A 10,188-nucleotide genomic window follows, 5' to 3' on the forward strand; every position below is an offset into this window, starting at 1 on the left:
TGTGGGGTTTTTAACGGGCATCACTGCGGTAATCCAGCAAAAACTTCCCGGATGGTCACCCATCCCTGGATTACTCCAATCCGAGCACGCTTAACTGCAGAGTTTTCTGCCAACTCTGAAGCCAACTATGCTGAAAAGGCCTCGGTGTTAGGAAAGGACAAACATTACTTATATTCCAATCGGCCAACCACTGCCGAATATCGGGGTACTACAATACCACCACCTTAAATTGGAGCCGTCCTTGGATCCGGAATATATGTACAAGCCCAGATCTCCGACGTTCCGTACCCCTCATGAGAAGCACCTGGACCAATCACGCCTGCGTACCTTCCCACCCTCGGCAGGTGAACCATCATCGGCTCTGATACCATTTGTAATGCCCGTCCTTCCACCGATACTTTTCCCACTTAGCCATTGCGGTTATCCGTCAGTGTGGGATGTTCAACGGGCATCACTGCGGTAATCCAGCAGAAACTTCCCGGATGGTCACCCATCCCTGGATTACTCCCGCCCGAGCACGCTTAAATGCAGAGTTTTCTGCCAACTCTTAAGCCAATTGTGCTGAAAAGGCTTCGGTGTTAGGAAAGGAAAAATCATTACTTATATTCCAATCGGCCAACCACTGCCGAATATCGGGGAAGAATAAATCAATGAAGATCAATACTGAAAAAGCGGGGGTCTAACAACAACACCCAATATTTCGATTAGCAATCTGTATGGACAATCTCCGTAACACTCTACTAGAGAATCAACTAGACAGTTAGACTCAATCTAGAATATAGTGTCTCAAGGAGTGAATATCTCTATCTGTCAATTTGATTGTTACTCAAGCAAATAGAAATTTGCGATTCTAATCAAAGAGAGATAACTTGGACGGTATTAAAAACCAATATCCAAGTGTTAATCAATGAAATCAACAATCACAAGATTGGATTTCCAATTGATTAAGCTTAACGCACAACCTATATTATTTCAATTATATAACAAAATATAATGCGGAAAAGAAATAACACAGACACCAGAAATTTTTTTAACGAGGAAACCACAAATGCAGAAAAACCCCGGGACCTAGTCCAGATTAGATACACAATATATTAAGTCGCTACAGACACTAGCCTACTACCAATTAACTTCGGACTGGACTATAGTTGAACCCCAATCTGTCTCCCACTGATACAAGGTACAATTGCACCCCTATGCCTCTGATCCCAGCATGATACTACGCACTTGATTCCCTTTGTTGATATCACCCACAACAAAGAGTTTCTACGAACCAAAATCGCAGGCTTTGATAATAAACAAATCTGTATCACACAGAAAAGTCTATTCAAAGGATAAATCTGTCTCCCACAGATAAACCCTAGTTTGTTCCGTTTTTTGATATAATCAAGGTAGCACAGGAACCAATTGATTAATCTGGTCTTATATTCCCGAAGAACAGCCTAGATAAATCAATCACCTCTCAATACTCAATTCCTGAATACACAAGAAGAATATTGAGGATTCACGAAGAGTGAGATGAAGAACGTTCGTGAATTCTTTATCTTTCCTATCGGAGAACTCAAACGTTCTCAAGCCAATCAAAAACGATTGTACTTGTACGATAGAAAAGTAAGATCAGATCACACAACTACGATAAAGTAGTATCGGTCTGGATTTACAATCCCAATGAAGTCTTTAAGTCGTTAACCCGAATTTAGAGAAGAAACTCAAGGGTTAATGGAGATCGACTCTAGCGAGAGCACTAGTATCACACGAGAAAGGTGTGTGGGGATTAAGTTTCTCTCTAGCTAGATGACTCCTTTATATAGCCTTTCAAATCAGGGTTTTTAATTAGATATTAAGTAAACTATATTCACCGTTAGATGATACCTGATTTATATCCAAGCCAATATCTCTCAACCGTTAGATCGAAAGACAAAGCTTGTCAAACACAGTTGTTGACGTTTTCCAAGTTCGTGAGAACTGGCCCAAACGTACACATACATGTCGGTCCAATATAGTAACCGAAAGGCAACCATATGAGCTCCTCAAATTAACCTGGTTCCTCATTCATCATAACTAGTTCACTTGGCTTCAAACAAACTAGTTAGAGAGTCATTCAATTGCTATGATATCTTATGTAACTATACAAGACACAATTCTCGGTCGAGAACTTCCGTCAATTCGCGGACTGAGTCTGCAGACTGGGTCCGCTTCCACAATCCTACCGAATGCACTTGATCAACAAAGTTCAAAGAACTTCGGATCAAGGGTTATGTAATCTTACTCTCATTTCAATCATTGAGACTTTCTCTTAGAACGCTATCCCAACCGTTATTCATAGATCGTCTTCACGTCGGAGCAATTCTCAACTATACGATTGAAAGATGAAGAAAAACTTGGTCAAAGCGAAAAGCTTTACCAACACATGTATTTCGAGAAAAAGATAAGCATTGAATACTCAACTCGAAATATCAAATGTGTTTGATCTAGTCTATATAGCATACGACTTTTGTCTCATAAGAAGTAGGAGATAGAATAGATAGACTTTTGAATGACATATAAGTTCAAGTCTTCACATAACTTTTTGTTGAAGAAGTTCCACGGTTCCTTGGTGTAGATCTTCGTCGTTGTCATTGAATCGCCATGAAGTCCTTGAGCTCAGCTACACTATTCATATCCTAGTCCGAGAATTATCTAATAGGCTAGATATCAAGACTTTATGGTTTTTATCACTAATATTGACAAACATGCTTGATATAGCAACGCATGCGAGTTCGACCGAGCTATGCTCTAACAATATCCCCCTTTGTCAATTTTAGTGACAAAACTATTAATACATATGGAATACAAAAAAGATAAACTTTAGTGGCTCCTATTCCATAGTCTAATCTTCAAATTTCCTTAAAATCTTCGTCCTTCCAAGTAATCCAATGATCCCAAAGGTTGTAAGTTTAGCATCACCGTTGTTGAAGATCCGTAGCACAAATAATGAGAGAAATCGAGATTCTCAATCATTATTAAACAGTGTCATAGTATTATTATGAATACCAAAGTCCAATTGCATCACGACTTTAACAATAATACTATGGTGATATGTATCACTCCCCCTTAGTCGATACCTATCTCGATCATGGAAACCACTCCCCCTTACACAATGATCCGAAAACCATATTATAATATAGTGTGAACTACAATATTTCTCCCCCTTTTTGTCAATAAAATTGGCAAAGGTAAAGAACGGGTTCATAATGAAATTCCCACGAGAGACAATGCACAACCAAAAGAGAAGACACACATCATCTTAAATTTAGATGCAATCTCATAGCCGAAGCTAACAGTATTCATTAAGGAGTTTTAAGATACAAGATAACCCCTAAAAAAATACATAGTCGCACTCCCCGCAAGATATTACCATTAAGCACAAGTTCAAAAAGAACTCTCCCCCATAATATGTCATTCCCAAGAGAACAACATAAGCGACCTTAATTTCAAAAGAAAAGAAGGATTTATTTGGACACCAAAAATCAAAAGAATGATCTTTTATATCCAAACTCAACCAAATCAACCACAAGTAAACCCATGATTAACTCGATTGAAAAGAGCAATTAAATCAAAACCACAAAAGTGATCAATTTAATTGGATGTGCTCAACATAAGTAAACTCACGGAGCAACGAGCTACGACTAAGTTAATCATACGGAGATAACTAACTTAATCGTTCAAATATTCGACATAAGGAGACCCTTACGGAATATTAAAGATATTCAACATAAGGAAGTTCTTATGGAATACACGATCATCTACTCAACATAAGGAAAACTTTACAGAATATCACGCATACTCAACACAAGAAAGTTCTTATGGAATACACGATCATATACTCAACATAAGGAAGATCTTACGGAATATCACGCATACTCGACACAAGAGAAACCTTATGGAACATATGAATACAATAACCACAAGCGATCATGATTACAATAGTCTTTCAAATACTCAACACAAGAATTTGTGGAATATTTGAAACTTCAACTAGATTAATTACAAGAGAAACTATAATTAATCTAATTGGATAACCAATAACCAAACTAATTACCGAAGTAATCAATTTAATTATTTTGGGATCAACATAAAAGATTATGGAACCCCGATTAAGGTATCAAAAGGTTGACACACCTAACCGTACATGTACTCAACATAAGTATGAGAAAAGAAGACTTATGGAGTACAAAACTAAATAACCAAAGATGATTAATTTAGTTCTTAATGCTCAACATAAAGCATCTTACAAAATAACCAACAAAGCCAACATAATCGACTTAGTTGTAAGGTACTCGACATAAGACACACAATGGAGCCTTCACGGTTTCTCATAACATAACACAATTAAGTTTAAAACCGTGGATACACAAGGATCAATTCTATCTTTGCATCACAAAGTGACATAATAGACTTTATCCTTGTAAAACAAACGACCACATCCTATTTTCCATCAAATACATGATTGCATAGGGTTTGCGTTTGTAATAGTCAAAAGCCGATTCGTTCTTAAACCAAAAACCGATCATGAGCGACTTTACTTTTGACAACAATATGGGATCTTCAAGTTCACGAATGCAAACAATACATATCCTATAACAATATTGCAATATATGAAACCAAATAAAATATTGCAATAACAATCATCCTCAAAATATTTTTAGAATTTTATAACCAAAACCTAAAAAATAACAAAGAGAATGAAACAAAAGATAGCTATGTGTAGTCACAATCGTTGCTATCAAAACACTAGTTATTCTTTCATCTAATCCACAAAGAAGACTTCCTAGTTATCTATTTAAAATCTATTTTACTTACCATGAAGGTTCTTCTCATATTCCCTATATTCTTCAAGCTCATCTTCAATAAGATCAATCCTTGATTCAAGCCTATCCATTTTCTCTTCGAGTTTCTTAGAGGAAGCTTCAAGTTCATTTTTCAAGGCACGGACTTGTTCTAAGACAAGATTCATGGTCAAAGAGAGCTTCTCAAACTGAGAAACATAAGGATTTTCATCAGAGGAGGAGACATGTTTATCATAGCACATCTCATTACCAGAAGAATCCAAACGTATCTTCTTGGAGGGAAACAGAACTGTCCATACATCAATTTCTTTACTTGAAAGACTGGAGGAGGACATGGTAGAGAAGATGAAATGAGAAGATAAAAGATCCAAACTCCTTTTAAACAGCAAGGTAGATAGAAGAATTCCAGAAATGCCCTTTAAACCCTAGCAGACAAAGATTGTCCCATCTCCGGAACCGTCCATGACCACAACTTAGTAAACGATGAACAAAATAAGATTACATCACAGTCCTCTTGTATATCATGATTTTTGCATAAGAGGAGTACAAGAATCATTCTATAGCAAGATTACCGTGCATAAGATTTCCAATCCAAGGTTAGATTGGGATAATCTTTGCAAAGGGAGAAACCATTCGTTGTGTTAGGTTTCTGCATATCTATTAGTTGAAGAGAGTTACGATGAAATTTCCTCTCCTTGGTAAATGAAGTTTTGATAAACCTGACTGCAGACCTTTGCACATCCTGCGCCGTTTTTGAAACTAATTTTCGAAAGGAAAAAGATTCCTTTCTCCTTTTTAGCATACAACGGTTTGTTAAGCAGGGTTGTTCATGTTTTACTGTATAGGTAGGATCCTGAATAGAGGGATTCTGTAGAACCTCTTTTGATACAACCTCAGGAGAGATTTGCTGACTTATCACATGAGACATAGATGGACATATCATGATGAGATGAGGTGTATTTTCACCAAGGAGACTGTGGGTGTGAACATGGATGTCCTCAGGACAAAAATCAATAGTTTTCATCCATGCTTTTGTTATCTCTTTACCCTCCGTTTCAGGATTTTTTGAACAAACCTGAACGCTTTTGAGACATGTATGACAGGTTTCATTAGTATGGCTCTTCAGGTTATCCCTATCATTTATATTGACAAGAGGAGTTTCTTTATGAGACTTTCTTTTACTACGTCTGAGCATTTTCTTAAGTTTCTGTATCAACAGAGCTAACGTAGAGATAAAGAAATTCTAACTATTCCGATTTGTCACTTCAGGACACCATGTCTTACGATCAGGGGAACCGTCGGGATCACTAGACAACAAGGGGTCGTCACTTGACATGTATTCGCGATCGAAAATCCTAAGTTTTCCAACAAGAGTATTTCGTGAAAGAGTATCAAGGTTATTTCCCTCTACGATGGCATGTCTCCTAGAATCTTATCTGGATGGCAGTGATCGGAGGATTTTTATCACAATTTCCTTTTCAGGGATTGTCTTACCCAATGCACGAGATGCATTAACAATTTCAGACACTTTGTGATAAAAATCAACAAATGAGTCATCTTCCGCCATATAAAGGTCTTCTCATTCTGAGTTAAGGATTTGAAGCCTTGCTTCCTTTTCACTGGGGTTACCTTCGAATACCCTTTCTAGAGTATCCCAAGCTTCTTTAGATGTGGTACAGGATGTCACATAATGTCGAAGGTTTGGGGTAATGGCATGCAAGATGGCATTCAGCCCGTCGGAGTTTTTCCTTGCAGCATTTAACTCGGCCACATTGTACATAGAGATTTATTTAGGTACTAGCTCGTCTCTTTGCATAACAACGGGAGTTGCATAGCCATTGACAACATATACCCATGATTGAAAATCACGCGATTGAAGAAAAGCTCGCATAGCAATTTTCCACAACAAGTAATTGGAGCCATCGAGGACTGGTGGTACGTTTACAGAGATAGCACTTCTGTCCATAGCGTCAGATCGCTACAAACACAGACTGATTAGGTCTTTAACGTGTTTGCCTGCTCTGATACCAATTGAAAAAGAGGGGGTCTAACAACACCACCCAATATTTCGATTAGCAATCTGTATGGACAATCTCCGAAACACTCTACTAGAGAATCAACTAGACAGTTAGACTAAATCTAGAATATAGTGTCTCAAGGAGTGAATATCTCTATCTCTCAATTTGATTGTTACTCAAGCAAATAGAAATCTGCGATTCTAATCAACGAGAGATAACTTGGACGGTATCAAAAACCAATATCCAAGTGTTAATCAATAAAATCAACAATCACAAGATTGGATTTCCAATTGATTAAGCTTAATGCACAACCTTTATTATTTCAATTATATAACCAAATATAATGTGGAAAAGAAATAACACAGACACCAGAAATTTTGTTATCGAGGAAACCGCAAATGCAAAAAAACCTCGGGACCTAGTCCAGATTAGATACACACTGTATTAATCCGCTACAGATACTAGCCTACTACCAGTTAACTTCGGACTGGACTATAGTTGAACCCTATCAGTCTCCCACTGAAACAAGGTACAGTTGCACCCCTACGCCTCTGATCCCAGCAGGATACTACGCACTTGATTCGCTTTGTTGATCTCACCCACAACAAAGAGTTGCTACGACCCAAAATCGCAGGCTTTGATAATAAACAAATCTGTATCACACAGAAAAGTCTATTCAAAGGATAAATATGTCTCCCACAGATAAACCCTAGTTTGTTCCGTTTTTTGATATAATCAAGGTAGCACAGGAACCAATTGATTAATATGGTCTTATATTCTCGAATAACAGCCTAGATAAATCAATCACCTCTCAATACTCAATTCCTGAATACACAAGAAGAATATCGAGGATTCACGAACAGTGAGACGAAGAACGTTCGTAAATTCTTTATCTTACCTATCGGAGAACTCAAACGTTCTCAAGCCAATCAAAAACGATTGTACTTGTACGATAGAAAAGTAAGATCAGATCGCACAACTACGATAAAGTAGTATCGGTCTGGCTTCACAATCCCAATGAAGTCTTTAAGTCGTTAACCCGAATTTAGAGAAGAAACTCAAGGGTTAATGGAGATCGACTCTAACGAGAGAACTAGTATCACACGAGAAAGGTGTGTGGGGATTAAGTTTCTCTCTATCTAGATGTCTCTTTTATATAGCCTTTCAAGTCAGGGTTTTACTTAGATATTAAGTAAACTCTATTCACCGTTAGATGATACCTAATTTGTATCCAAGCCAATATCTCTCAACCGTTAGATCGAAAGACAAAGCTTGTCAAACACACTTGTAGACGTTTTCCAAGTTCGTGAGAACCGGCCCAAACATACACATACATGTCGGTCAAATATAGTAACCGAAAAGCAACCATATGAGCTCCTCAAATTAACCTGGTTCCTCATTCATCATAACTAGTTCACTTGGCTTCAAACAAACTAGTTAGAGAGTCATTCAATTGCTATGAGATCTTATGTTACTACACAAGACACAATTGAACTCTATATGATTTCGATTCGATTGAATCGGCTCGATGAACATTATAGTCACGGTTTGCATTAAGCATTCCTTAGTAATTTAATGTTTATGTCCAGAGCACCTCTTTAGATTACAACCACTTAAGTTCACAAACAAGTTCGCGGACTTAAGCATCGGTTTTGAGTTTTCCAAAACTCAGCAGAAATTCTCGGGTCGAGAATTTCCGCCAGATCGCGGACTAGGTCTGCGGACTGAGTTCGCGTACTTGAGTCACACAAACGATTTTCGAAAATCCCAGCAGAAATTCTCGGTCAAGAACTTCCGTCAGTTCGCGGACTGAGTCTGCAGACTGGGTTCGCGGACTTGGCAAGCCAATTCCACAATCCTACCGAATACACTTGCTCAACAAAGTTCAAAGAAATTCAGATCAAGGGTTATGCAATCTTACTCTCATTTCAATCATTGAGACTTTATCTTAGAACGCTATCCCAACCGTTATTCACAGATCGTCCTCACGTCGGAGCAATTCTCAAATATACGATTGAAAGATGAAGAAAAACTTGGTCAAAGCGAAAAGCTTTACCAACACATGTATTTCGAGAAAAAGATAAGCATTGAATACTCATCTCGAAATATCAAATGTGTTTGATCTAGTCTATATAGCATACGACTTTTGTCTCATAAGAAGTAGAAGAGAGAATAGATAGAATTTTGAGTGACAGATAAGTTCAAGTCTTCACATACCTTTTTGTTGATGAAGTTCCGCGGTTCCTTGGTGTATATCTTCTTCGTTGTTGTTGAATTGCCATGAAGTCCTTGAATTCAGCTACACTTTTCCTATCCTAGTCCGAGACTTAGATAATAGGCTAGATATCAAGACTTTATAATTTTTATTACTAATATTGGCAAACATGCTTGATATAGCAACGCATGCGAGTTCGACCGAGCTATGCTCTAACAATATCCCCCTTTGTCAATTTAGTGACAAAACTATTAATACATATGGAATACAAAAAAGATAAACTTTAGTGGCTCCTATTCCATAGTCTGATCTTCAACGTTCCTTGAAATCTTCGTCCTTCCAAGTACTCCAATGATCCCAAAGGTTGTAAGTTTAGCATCACCGTTGTTGAAGATCCGTAGCACAAATAATGAGAGAAATCGAGATTCTCAATCATTATTAAACAGTTTCATAGTATTATTATGAATATCAAAGTCCAATTGCATCACGACTTTAACAATAATACTATGGTGATATGTATCACTCCCCCTTAGTCAATACCTATCTTGATCATGGTAACCACTCCCCCTTACACAATGATCCGAAAACCATATGTATAATGTAGTAAGTACAATATTTCTCCCCCTTTTTGTCAATAAAATTGGCAAAGGTAAAGAACGGGTTCATAATGAAATTCCCACGAGAGACAATGCACAACCAAAAGAGAAGACACACATCATCTTAAATTTAGATGCAATCTCATAGCCGAAGCTAACAGTATTCATCAAGGAGTTTTAAGATACAAGATAACCCCTAAAAAAATACACAGCCGCACTCCCCACGAGATATTACCATTAATCACAAGTTCAAAAAGAACTCTCCCCCATAATATGTCATTCCCAAGAGAACAACATATGCGAACTTAATTTCAAAAGAAAAGAAGGATTTATTTGGACACCAAAAATCAAAAGAATGATCTTTTATATCCAAACTCAACCAAATCAACCACAAGTAAACCCATGATTAACTCGATTGAAAAGAGCAATTAAATCAAAACCACAAAAGTGATCAATTTAATTGGATGTGCTCAACATAAGTAAACTCACGGAGCAACGAGCTACGACTAAGTTAATCATACGGAGATAAC

The sequence above is a fragment of the Papaver somniferum genome, chromosome 3, assembly GCF_003573695.1.
Source record: "Papaver somniferum cultivar HN1 chromosome 3, ASM357369v1, whole genome shotgun sequence".
Classification (NCBI taxonomy): domain Eukaryota; kingdom Viridiplantae; phylum Streptophyta; class Magnoliopsida; order Ranunculales; family Papaveraceae; genus Papaver; species Papaver somniferum.